The sequence below is a fragment of the Neofelis nebulosa genome, chromosome 9 (assembly GCF_028018385.1).
Source record: "Neofelis nebulosa isolate mNeoNeb1 chromosome 9, mNeoNeb1.pri, whole genome shotgun sequence".
In the NCBI taxonomy this organism is placed as follows: domain Eukaryota; kingdom Metazoa; phylum Chordata; class Mammalia; order Carnivora; family Felidae; genus Neofelis; species Neofelis nebulosa.
The window spans coordinates 39204618-39217717 of NC_080790.1; positions in this window are offsets into that span (position 1 = coordinate 39204618).

A 13100-nucleotide genomic window follows, 5' to 3' on the forward strand; every position below is an offset into this window, starting at 1 on the left:
TGCTGTGAGCTCAGGACTGTGCCTGGTGCGTAGCGAGGGCGAGACGGCCGGCGGATGGTATTGCTGTGGCTGGTCAGGGCTCCGCGAGGGGAACGGAGAGGCTCTAGAGACTGACGCAAGCCACCTCTCTAACTGCCTGAGGCCTGACCCCCTCAAGAACTCGGGGAGGGACAGTGTCCCACCGTCCTGCCTCTGCTCACAGTGGGTAGGGCGCCTCAGCCTCCTGAATTTTAGAGAGCACATAGGGGCTCTGAGGCCCTGCTCGTGCCCACTCTGGCTCCCTGACTCTGGACTTGTCAGTCACCTTCCCTAAGCCTCAGTTTCCTGTAAAGAGAAGGGGTGAGATGTGCCCAGAGTTAATCCAAGGACTCCCTGGGCCCCGTGTGGGGCAGGGCTTTGACAACTGTCCAGACAGTTGGACAGTGAGGAAAACGGATCGTTCCAGGGAATGCAACCATGAAACAAAAACTGTACACTACACGTCCTCATCTATCCTAACAGGGTCAAAGACATTAAAATATGAACTTCCAAATGGAGGGAGCACAGCGCCCTTGGCCGGTGATCGCTTGGCTCTCCCCGCATGGCCAACTTTGCTCCGGAGGCTCCTCAAAGAGGCAGCAGGGAATATCAAACCCCTAATCACTTCGGAGCTGGACAGATCCGGCTCCAACTTGGGGAACCTGGTCTCTGGCCTACAGCGGCCAACCCCACACCTAGCGGTTTCTGACTCTAGGAAAAGCAGTCATGCTAATGCTGAAGGCCTGTGTACATTTCTACCTCCTCACATGCTGTTTCCTTTCGTTTTCAATCATGGAATAAAAGCCTCCCCTTTATGTAATGATAGAGCAGTTTTGGTCTCATCCGCTCCTCGAAGCCGCTCTAAGAGCACAGTGTCATTGCTGTCATTTTCCAGAAGCTTGCACAGCTAGAAAGCAGCAGGGTTGGGATTTGAACCCTGTCCTCTAACTACAAGTGCTGGGCACTTTATTTATTTATTTATTTATTTATTTAATTTTTTTAAGGTTTATTATTGAGAGACAGACACACAGCGTGAGCAGGGGAGGGGTAGAGAGATGGAGGGACACAGAATCTGAAGCAGGCTCAAGGTTCTGAGCTGTCAGCACAGAGCCCGACGTGGGGCTCGAACTCACAAACTGCGAGATCATGACCTGAGCCGAAGTCGGTCATTTAACCAACTGAGCCACCCAGGTGCCCCGTGCTGGGCACTTTAGAACCAGAATCCCCAAAGCAGGGTCTGTGAAGCTAGAGCCGCTCGCTGGGCCTCTGAGAGGGGCCCGCTCTCTCTGTTCAAGAGGGAGGATACAAGTTCCGATGGCCCAGCTTCCAGTCCTGGCTTGGCAGTGTTCCAGCTGTGTGTCCTGTGACAAGTCAATCAACTTCTCTGAATTAAGTGTCATTGTTTGGGGCTGTAATCACCTAAGGTGAGAATGGTAACCCTGGCTCTTTCATAGCTTTGATTGTCTCTGATTTGATAAATAATGAGTGGAGCATCATTGTTTCATAGTAAAAGTGGTTTCTTTGGTGGTAGGCAGCATTTCTGAGGAATGGAGCCCCCGGAGTGGTGGCTAAATAATAAACGGACTCTGAACGATGACCAGGTCTGGGGTCTGTACCAGGGCACAGGTACCGGTCAGAGCCCTTGTCCACCTGTGGACTGAGGCTGATGGTCTCTCAGAAAAGAAGAGGGCCCAACCGGGTAACCCTGGTGGCAATTTTCCTGCAGGAAACGTCTCTGTGTGATCCCTACGGGGGTTCATCTGCCTCTCTTTGAATGCTTCCAGTGTTGGGATTTTCCCTCACGGGGCAAACTCCTGAAGGTTGGACGGCTCTAATTGTTATGAGACCCTTCCAAGGAGCATGTCGGGACCAGCCTCCCTCGACCTCGAGCCTTCCGTCTCGCTCTGGCCTCTGAGGCCCCAGGGTAAGTCTAGGCCAAGAGCCCTCTGGGTATCTGCCAGCAAAGTCTCATGTCTGTTGTGAGTCCGCGGCCCTGGCACCTGTAACTACCCCCCACTGTACTCCCAGTTTAAAAATTAGAGTTAATTAAATTCATGCAGGGAATTTCATAACACCTAAGGGATGATAGTAATGACCCTACCACCGTTTCCCCCTCAGCGTAGTGCTTCGTTTCCTTCAACGTGCCTCTGCATTTTTTATTTCAATTGATTTCAGCACCGCCCCCCCCCACCCCCCACGAAATGGGCCAATGGGGGATTAGTATTCTCATTTCATGGATGAGGAAACTGAAGCTCAGAGGTCCAGTGACTTGTCCAAGACTGAAAACATGGATTTGTACTGGGGGCTCCCGAATCCATGGTTAGTGCTCGCTCTTTCTTTCTTTCTTTCTTTCTCTCTCTTTTTTTTATTGTTTATTTTTGAAAGAGAGACAGAGACAGAGAGACAGAGACAGACAGAGACAGAGCACAAGCAAGGGAGGGGCACAGAGAGAGAGAGGAGGACACAGAATCTGAAGCAGGCTCCAGGCTCTGAGCTGTCAGCATAGAGCCCGACGTGGGGCTCGAACTCAGGAACTGTGAGATCATGACCTGAGCTGAAGTTGTATGCTCAACTGACTGAGCCTCCCAGGCACCCCGTTAGTGCTTTTTCTACTACAGCTCATTATCAGAACTAATGCCAGGTTAAAAAAAAAATCTACTTCTAAGAATGTATCCTATGGGGGGAGCCTGGGTGGCTCAGTCAGTTAAGCGTCCAACTCTCCATTTCAGCTCAGGTCGTGATCTCATGGTTTGTGAGACCGGGCCTGGGTCGGGCTCCGTGCTGACATCATGGAGCCTGTTTGGCATTCTCTCTGTCTTTCTCTGTCCCTCCCCCACTCGTGCTTTCCCTCTTTCTTTCTCTGTCTCTCAAAAATAAAAAAGAAATAAACTTTTAAAAATCCTTAAAAAAAAAAAAAAGAATGTACCTTATGGGGCTATTTATTTCAAAATGCACACACTTGTGTACAAGAGTGATTATAGCAACGTTGTTGGCAAATTATTACTTGCCAGCTGATTGTCCATCAATAGAGAATTGGTTAAAAATTGTGGAACAGCCTTTAATGGAATTCTACAACACTTTCAAAACAGTGTGGGTGTCTTCGTGCATAGACACAGGAATAATGTGTCTGCTGTTTGGCTGAGCCATGTAGTGTTGGGTGGGGGAGAAATCCATTTTTTAAAACTGGGTATAATATCCCATTTTTATTCCAGAAATCTCTATGTTTAGATGCACATAAAAGTTTAAAGGACCCATAGCACCTGTCAAACAGTGGTTACCTTTTATTTCTGTGTGGGGAGGTGGGGAAGGTCAGGGGGGTTATTGGCAAGCCTTGCTCTTTACATTCTCTCTAATTTTTCATTTTTTAAACAATAAGTGCAGAAAGTTTAAAAAGACTCAGTGGGGTCTTTCATTCTTTACAGAGTTTTGTTTTGTAACAAAGGTACATTTTTATCTGAAAATGTGTATCTAGACCCCAAAGCATTGCCACCAAACAGTTTTATTTGTTTTCAAAGTGAGAAAAGTTCAGAGTTCCAGTCGACTGTGTGCTAAGTTGGTCTTCACTGAAGTATCTATCTCACCCTCAGGGACAACCCTTTATGGAGAAGACTCTGTAAACCCATGAATAATCTTGGGACATGTTGGGTGGGAGTTCACGTAGCTCAATGGTTAATGCGGCTCCTGGTGGACTCTTTCTAACAGGTGTTTAAAAATTTTAACAGCCAGGACAGAAAAGACAGTTATCAAGGACGTATGCTGTAAATTATAATAACAGTAATAGTCATAAGAACAAAAGCTATTATTGCTATTTTTTTTATTTTGAAACTCCCCAAGGCCGCCCTACACAGGAAGCAAGTGCATCTTGTCTACTTTTGTATTTCCAACATTTAAGACGGTGCCTGGGGTACAGTGGGTACTCCGTGAACGTTTCCATAAATATCTGTTGACAGAATGAATGAAGACTCTATTTAGATTCTGACATATTCACCATAAAGATGGCTTGCCCTGGTAATCATGCTGCTTCAAGAGTTTTAAAACAAAAGGATACTTAGTTGTTCAAAAATTAATTATCAAGATTTCTTTTAGTTGTTAGACACCCTGGCAGATCAGTCTTCCTGATTCTGCCTCAAGGGTGGCAGGTGGATGGCAGGGCCTTGAGGTCGATCTGGAAGGGGGAGCCCTTTTACAGTAGCAGCTGAGTGGTGAGCCTCACTACCCACCAGACATCTCGCACACATCGGCTCCAGGACAACTCTCTCCTGACATCCCAGGGTGATGCTTCCTAACTTGGGTGTTGACAAAGGTTTTGAACTTTCTCTTTAAAAATATCTACCGCAGGGGCACCTGGGTGGCTCAGTCAGTTAAGCGTCAGACTCTTGATCTCTGCTTGGGTCATGATCTCGTGGTTTGTGAGTTCGAGCCCCGCATGGGGCTCTGTGCTGGCCGTGTGGAGTCTGCTTGGGATTCTCTCTCCCTCTTTCTCTGCCCCTCCCCCACTTGTATGTGCACATTCTCTCTCTCCCTCTCTCTCTCTCCCTCAAATAAATAAACTTAAAAAAATATCTATCGCATCTTTAGTTTATTGTCCTAAATTTCATAATCAAATCTTTCTTTGTATGTGCATGTATCTACATTCTTTAACTTCTGGGTAGAGGCCAGAGGTCCCCACTTCTTGCCCTCTTCAGTTTGTGCTCTACTTTCTTGCCATAGATGGTTCTGGGTGGTAGGACTGTCTGGTTGAGGTGGAAGTGGGCAAGGGTTCTTCAGGATTAGGAGATGGCCATTGGGGAATAGATGAGAGCAGTGTAGACTGCATAATCCTGACCCCCAACTAAGACTTAAAGTCATGGGCCGCAGGAGGTTCTCAAATTTCAGTGGTCACCCAGAGTGGTCTCCCAGCTTCACCAGGGCCATGACCTTGCAGCAGTTCAGAGCCAAGCAGCCAGTGTGCCTCTGGGCCACAGAACCCCAGGACCCTAAGCACATCTAGGGAATTCACATTGTTCCAGTCATGCCCACTTGGAAGCACCCTTAATGATAGGCTTTTTGGTGGTTCATTTAAATAGGATCATCCTTAGGAATCTCTTCTAACTATCCCAGGGTCTGGTGAACCTGGCGTTTGATTTAAAAAAATTTTTTTTAATGTTTATTTATTTTTGAGAGACAGAGAGAGACAGAGCACGAACAGGGGAGGGCAGAGAGAGAGGGAAACACACTATCTGAAGCAGGTTCCAGGCTCTAAGCTGTCAGCACGGAACCTGATGTGGAGCTCGAATCCACCAACCGTGAGATCATGACCTGAGCCGAAGTCAGATGCTTAACCTACTGAGCCACCCAGGCACCCCGTGGTGTTTGGTTTAGAATCTTCATCTACTTGGTCTTCCTGCAACATCCAGGGCCACCAGAGCCTCACCTCACTTCTCTGCTTTGCTCCCAAGGAGCTGTGTAGAAATCTTGTGTATGTGAAGGGAATCCCACCAAATGCTCCATGTTTGAGGAAATCTGAATTGTAATCCCCTAGTTCTTTATTGCTGTGAAACAATATTACCACAGACTTAGCAATTTAAAACAACACACATTAAAGGCGAAGGGGATTAAGAGGTACAGACCTCCAGTTACACAATAAATAAGTCACAGAGATGGGAAGTACGACACATGGAATATGATCCATAATACTGTAATAACGTTGCATGGTGACAGACGGTGATGGCACTTATCATGGTGAGCAATGCATAGTGTATAGAATTATCGAATCACATTACCATATGGCTGAAACTCATATAACATTATCCGTTAGATATACTTCAATAATAAAAAAAATTTTTAAACCCACACATTTATCATCTCACCCTTTGTTGGTCAGCTAAGCTGTGCCCTCTACTTTGGGGTCTCTTATAAGACTATAAGCAAACCGTCACCTGAGACTGGGGTCTCTGAAGCTCGACTGGGGAAAGGTCCACTTTCAAACTCCTGTGGCAGTTGGCCAGATTTCATTCCTTGCAAGGTTGTTGGACTGAGGGCTTCAGTTTCCTGGCCGCAGTTGTCCAGTGCCAACCCCCAGTTTCTTGTCACATGGTCTCTCCATGGAGTAGCTCACAACACAGCAGCTGGCTTTACCAAAGCTACCCTGGGACAGGGTCTGCTAGCAAGATGGAAATTACAGTCTTCTGTGAAGTCATGGGAACATGGCGGCCTTGGCTGCCTTCCATTGGTTAGAAGTACATCACAGGTTCTGCCCGCGCTCAAGGGGAGGGATTCCTCCGAGGCATGAATACCTGGTGGCAAGATTCTTGGGGCCATTTAGAGTCTGTCCACCACAGAGGTCAGTAAACGTCAGTAAACTCAGAGGTCAGTAAACAGAGGTCAGTAAACTCAGCTCTCTGAGGGCTGATGACCTATCTCCCCTTTTCCTGCCTGCCCATCCCCTTCTCTTCTCACCCCTACCATTGCCTGGGGAGGAGGGGATAGGGGCCAGGTACACAGTGGGATGGAGGGAGCGGGCAGCAAATTCTCATGGAGTCCAAGTGAAATCCAATGGGTAGCTATAAAAAAAAATTGTATATTGTTCTGTATGAATGTATATACTTCCTGAGCTGCTGACCTCGGAGCCGCAGAAAATGTTTGACCCTGTCTATCCTCCAGGGGCTCCCCTTTGACCTGGAGGGGGGTAGTCCCACATGACTAGTAGCTAGAAAGGCTGTTAGCTTTCAATTCTAGTTCAAGGGTTTGTGAATAATAAATGAGTAGTTACTCAGTAAAATTACACCCAGGGGCTTAAAATAGTTTGTCTCTGAAACCTAAGGTGATCTTTTAAAACATTAATAGCATCATGCCTCCCCCTTGATATCCTCAGAATAAAATCCAAAGTCCTCTCTGTAGCTCACAGGCCCTGCCTGATCTGGCACTGGGAGCCTCTTTGACCTCTCCTAACCTTGCCTTCACGTTTCCTGCAGCATTCCGTTGTTTCCCTAATAGCCAGGCACATGCCCACTTCAGGGTGTTCCCACTTGCTGTTCCCTCTGCCCAGAACGCTCTTTCCTGGGGCTTTTTGAAGGGTTAATGCCTCCTCATTCAGGTCTTGATTTAAATGATACCTCCTCCAAGGGGCCCCCACCAATCTCCCTTCTGAAGGAGACTTACACACTCTGCTCGGCCAGGTTGTTAGTTCCTCCATATCCCTTATTAGTCCCTACAATCATTCTCTTTGTGGTTTTATCACCTTTCTCTCATTTCCTGCTACATCACCAACATATATGGTAGAACCTGGCTCATGGGGACGACTCCATAAATATTTACTAAAAGAACCAAAAAATATTTCCCTTCTTTCATAAGGAATAATTGCAATCCCCATATCCTTTGGTGGTTACACAAACCAAGGTGCGTCCACATCATCAATCCTACTCAGCAAAGAAAAGATATAAACTACTGATACACGCAACAGCTTGCACAGGACCTCAAGGGGATTATGCTGCACGAAAAAAGCCAATTTCAAAAGGTTATATACTGTATGATTCCACTTATATAACATTCTTGAAATATCAAAACAATAGTGATAGAGAGAAGATTAGTGTGATTGCCAGGGGTGGGGGCCTAGAGTCCAGGGAATCTATGAGCGGGTAGCATAAGGGACCCCGTGGTGAATGAGCGGTTCTGAATCTTGATGGTGGTGGTGGTTAAACAAAGCTACATGTGTGATAATTGCACAGAGGTATATATATATACACACACTCACAAATGAGTGCTTGTAAAACCGGTGAGATCTGAACAAATTCTGTGGATTACGCCAATGTCAGTTCCCTGGTTTGAGACTGTACTGGTTACGCAAGACCTCCCCCACCCCGCCTCCCCCCGCCCCTACCCCGGGGAGGCTGCATGAAGGGTGCATGGACCTCCCTACACACTGTTTTTGCAACCTCCTTTGAATCTACACTTGTTTCAAAATAGAAAGTTAAGAAAATGTTCTGCACCAATGGGGAAAAAAAAGAGTTTAAATGTTTTTTTTTTAATTATTTTTATTTTATTTTTGAGAGAGATAATGAGCGACGGAGAGGGGCAAAGGGGAGAGAGAGAATCCTAAGCAGACTCCACACTGTCAGTGCAGAGCCTGATGTGGGGCTCAAACCCTCGAACCCGCGAACCTTGAGATCACGACCTGCGCCGAAACCGAGTCAGATGTTCAACCAACTGAGCCCCTCAGCCACCCCAAGTTTTAAATGTTTTTGATATTAAATCTATTCCTATAGGCTCTATTGTTATTGCCACTGTGATACAAAGTATATGTAGCTCAATTAAAAGCCTTTTTCAAAAAGAATTGATCAACATGCTTTGCCTCTACTATTCATAGACAATTCTTTTGTCTTATTTTGGGGTTAGGTATTTATCCCTGGTTATTACCTAAGACGGATAGAGCTTGACAGACCGCACAGGGCTCTCACAGGCATATTTTACTGGAGACTATTGGTACTAAGGTGATACTTTGATTGTATCTCTATTTTATAGATGAGAAAACCGAGGCTCAGATACAAAATGGTATACCTTAACTAAGAGGTAGAGCCTGAGTGACTCAGGCCCTAGGTCCCCTAATTCCAAAGGTCCTCGCTTCCCCTCTTCCACCAATGACACATGTTTGAGTAACTGTTTGGAGATCCCAATATTCAGACTCTGGAGCCTGTACTCATCTCTCCTCTAGAGGGGCGGTGGCCTCCAGCTTCAACCAATTCCAAGAAGCTAATTAGCACTTCTTTTTAAAAAACTCAAGGTGGACTAAGAGAGAAAGAGACTCTGTTGGTTGTTGCTCGTTTGCGGATGTTTTCCTTGCAAAACCACATCAAAGCCGGGAAGCCCACCATGGACTTGGCCGGAAACCAAAGCTCCGCTGGCCAATCTGAGAGGCGGCAAGTTCCGTCAGGCCCAAAACCATTTTATCTTCTGGGGCCCAGATTCCTCACTTAGACTTGATGGAGGTGGAACATCCCCCAAGCAGCAAAGCTGTCTCAGGGAGCCCCCAACTTGGGGAGCTCTGCCCTGTGCAGACCCGATGGGGGCTGGAGATGAGCTTCCCAGCAGACCCCACATGGTCACTGAGTGCCTACCAGGTGCAGAGCATGCACTGAAAGTGACTTTGAGGAGCAACCCCATCCCATTCAGGACCTGAACAACGAAAATGTGTTTTCATCTTCCAGAAAGGCATCACCAAAACACGTACTGATTTTGAGGGAAGAGATACCAGAGGAGTCATCCTGTTAGGTGCTAAGGGTGCGTGCTGCAGGGCGGTCCAGGAAACACACAGTAAAAATGCCATGGGCCCTCCTGCCCCACCCCACACAGCTCTCCAGGAGATTCCAGCATTCGGAACACACAGAGAAACATCGGAAGATCTCCCAGGGAGATGTCTAGATTAGATTTGAAGGAAGCACAGGATTTACAGGATACAGGTATGGGCTTGGGGGGCAGGGGCGGGGGTTGCCTGCTGGGGAGGGCATCTCAGCAAGAAGGGCTAAGGGCACACCGTTAGCGGCCCGTGCTCCTGTCTCTCCCAACATGGTTGTGCTCATATCCAGCTCCTTGGCTACACTCTGAGCTCGCTGCGGGGTGGGCCCGTGGCTTTCACCTTTGTCTCTCAAGTGTCGAGCACTATACCTGGCACAAAATAGGCACAGACGTGGCTATTGGATGGGTAAAGGAATGAATGGGGTAGCCTCTGAGTAACGGAGATTAATCAATGATTTTTGGGTTGTGGAGGTGATAGTTTTATATATGTTTTAGGAATATCACAGCCCTGTGGAAGCCCTGGCAGTAGGAGGAGAGATTGAGGATTTTAGCTGGGTGTTTTAAATCTAAGAGGAGAAGGCCGGGCATTTGAATCCTTCCTGACCCCCCAATCTGACCTCGGGTCTTGTAAATAAAGACCCCAGTTTAGGCTTGGTGCATACAGGAACTGAAAGACCTTGAGCCCATTGGAGATCTGAGGTTTCACCTAAATGTGGCAGTCACCTTCCCATTCGCTGTGCCTTTCAGGGACCTTGGACTTGATAAACATGAATGAAATGGGAGTTGATTTATTAAAGGAAAAGACCTGAGGAATTTCATAACTACAGAGATGTGAACACGTGTTGGTTCAGCACATTTGATCTCTCTCCCCATGTTGGAAGAATTCCCTACGTATAAATCTTGGTGACAGGAAAAACCTGCCTCACACTAAGGAAGCAGAACCCATGAAATTGCTTACCCAACTGTCCTTACAGACAGAACACTGGCATGGGACCAAAGCTACCTGCCCAGAAGCCCCTACCTGCCTTGGCCTTTAGTGAGGTGCCAGGGACACTTGAGCCACGAACTCCTTATGGGGACAATATCACCCAGATGAACCGGAGATCACTGCAGGTATCTGTGATCATCCAGAGAACATTCAGTAGGTCCAATGACTCTTCCCTGGGGTCAAAGGCCATAGTTAGCTGCATCTCTGCCCCTATACCTAAGAGATGCCTCATATGGAGAAGCGTGAGCAGATTCAGCTCAGGGGCAGGGCCTTTGATTAACAAGTGAACACTCCTTGATTCACTCTTTCAGGTTCTAGACAATGCTCTGTGTCAAAGGCTGGCGGTACTTGAAATTTCTTTTCCAAACCAATTGTGCTGAATGTTCTGAAGAGACAACACATGTCTGTTTCAGACCAGGTGGGAGGTTAAAACCATAACGTAGAGGTTAAAAATACAGACCCCAGGATCAGACAAACTAGCATTTGCCTCCAAGATCCTCTAGCTGTGTGACTTTGGCATCCAGCATATGGTGAGTCCAGCTAATTGCGGTGATTATTATCATCATCACTACCTGGGGAGACTATTTGAGGAGTCGAGGTTGGAGAGAAAGAGAGGAGACAGGCTGACTCCAAGAACCCCACCCAAGCACCTGGCTAAGCCGAGGCAGACAGTGGAAGGGGGATTAAACATGTTCAGCAGAGCCCTGAGGGCAGAGGGAGACCCAATGGTGGAAGCCGAAAGGTAGTGAATTTGGCCTTGCTACCAGCCTTTCTAATAATAATCTGAACGTGTGCCAGGGTCACTTGGTGGATGGTAAGTAGTATGGAAGGTATTTGAGCCAGAGTTGGGAAAATGTTTGGTGAGCTCTTGGCGAGGAGATTTAAATAGACATTAGATTTGATCAAAAGTTTAAACAATGAAACTCCCTTTTTACATTTATTTATTTATTTATTTATTTATTTATTTATTTATTTATTTTCGATATATGAAATTTATTGTCAAATTGGTTTCCATACAACACCCAGTGCTCATCCCAACAGGTGCCCTCCTCAATACCCATCACCCACCCTCGCCTCCCTCCCACCCCCCATCAACCCTCAGTTTGTTCTCAGTTTTTAACAGTCTCATGCTTTGGCTCTTTCCCACTCTAACCTCTTTTTTTTTTTTCCTACCCCTCCCCCATGGGTTTCTGTTAAGTTTCTCAGCATCCACATAAGAGTGAAACAATACGGTATCTGTCTTTCTCTGTATGGCTTATTTCACTTAGCATCACACTCTCCAGTTCCATCCACGTTGCTACAACTCCCTTTTTAAATGGATCTTTCTGTGAAAACCCAGGCGATGCTGTGACTACTCAAAAGGCATGCTAAGCATATGCTTAGAACAGCAGGCAAATAGGAAGAGGGAGAGAGAAACGTTCGATTTGAATATAAACGCGGCTAGAATTTTTCCATCAGCAAAACCAGAAATGAGCCACTTTAATGTCAGTAATTAAAGTTGTATGTAGGGATGGGGGTTTCCTGGTCTTCTCAGTATGCAGGGACTTTAAAGTCTTAATCTACTCCTGTGCCCATCATAGCCAACAGATCAAACAGAATTGCTTTAGAGACAGCAAGAGCAAGATCCAGAAGGCTCCTTCCCACCAAGGCCGCTGCAGAGACCCTGAGGACCCCTCCAGAGTCATGGAGCCCAGTCTGCAAAGTCCCAGAGAGCCTTCCAGTGCTGGGATTAGGGCAAGTTCTTCCCACCTCTACACTCTGGTTCGAGCCTCATCTATGATAGATCGTATTTAATTTTAATTGCTTAGTAATTTTAACTTTTCTATTTTTCCCCATGTCTGTTATCTTCGTTTACTCTCACAACATTCCCTATGATTATCCGGATTTTATTGGTAAGGAAACAGGTCAAGATCACACAAAGACCAGAGGTGTATTGGTACAAACGTGGTGACTAATATGGGTGTCTGACTCATCCCTGTGTGCTGCTCCCTTCTCCCCCCTGAACCCACTTCAGCCCAGTCGCCAATGTATCACTTTTATGATAGATTTCTGCTGTTTCCCTCCCCAGCCTTAGGACGTGTGGCTCTAATAGTATCCAGCTCATCACAGCCTCACGGCCCTTCAACTCCCCAGGGTCGGTCAGAGGCTAAATTTCTACAAGAACCCACTAACATGTCAGCAGCTGTATTTGCAATAATGGTACATAGTTCTCTGCTGCAAATGCCTCTATCTTGTGGCAGAACCCCGAGTGTTGGATTGTTGCTCTCTTCCTGGGTTGTGCAGAAGCTCCACCTGGCAGCGTTCTCAACCATAGACAGGTTTGATGCCATGCGATGTCCTAGGTCACACCAGCCAGGAGCAGGGCTGCTCTGCTTGTCCTATAGTCTAGACCTACTGTAGGGCCCGCTTTGGCCCTGGGTCCCACTTAAAGCTAGCAGCCCTCTGGAACACCTGATAGATGGATCACAGTGGGATTCCTAAGTACGGAATATGTAGCTTCCAAAACCCAAAGAAGGCCACCAAGTGTTTTGTTTCTTTCTCGGTAGTAGGAGTTGAAATGTGCATAAGTTGTCCTTACTTTGGAGGCTTAATCTGATTGGGGCTCAAACCACTGAACCCTTAAAAACTTTATCAATATAGTCTGTCTCTGAACCCGGGATCGTTTTTCTCTAGAATGCATGTCCAAAGCACCAGTCTTTTACCATGGCATCCAGAGCATGTGTTACTGTTCTGTACGTTGGATCAAATTAGCATGATTTACTAATGTATTATGGAGACTAAGGTGCAGCCTGTGTGCTGTGGGTTGTTAATAGGTGTGGCACCA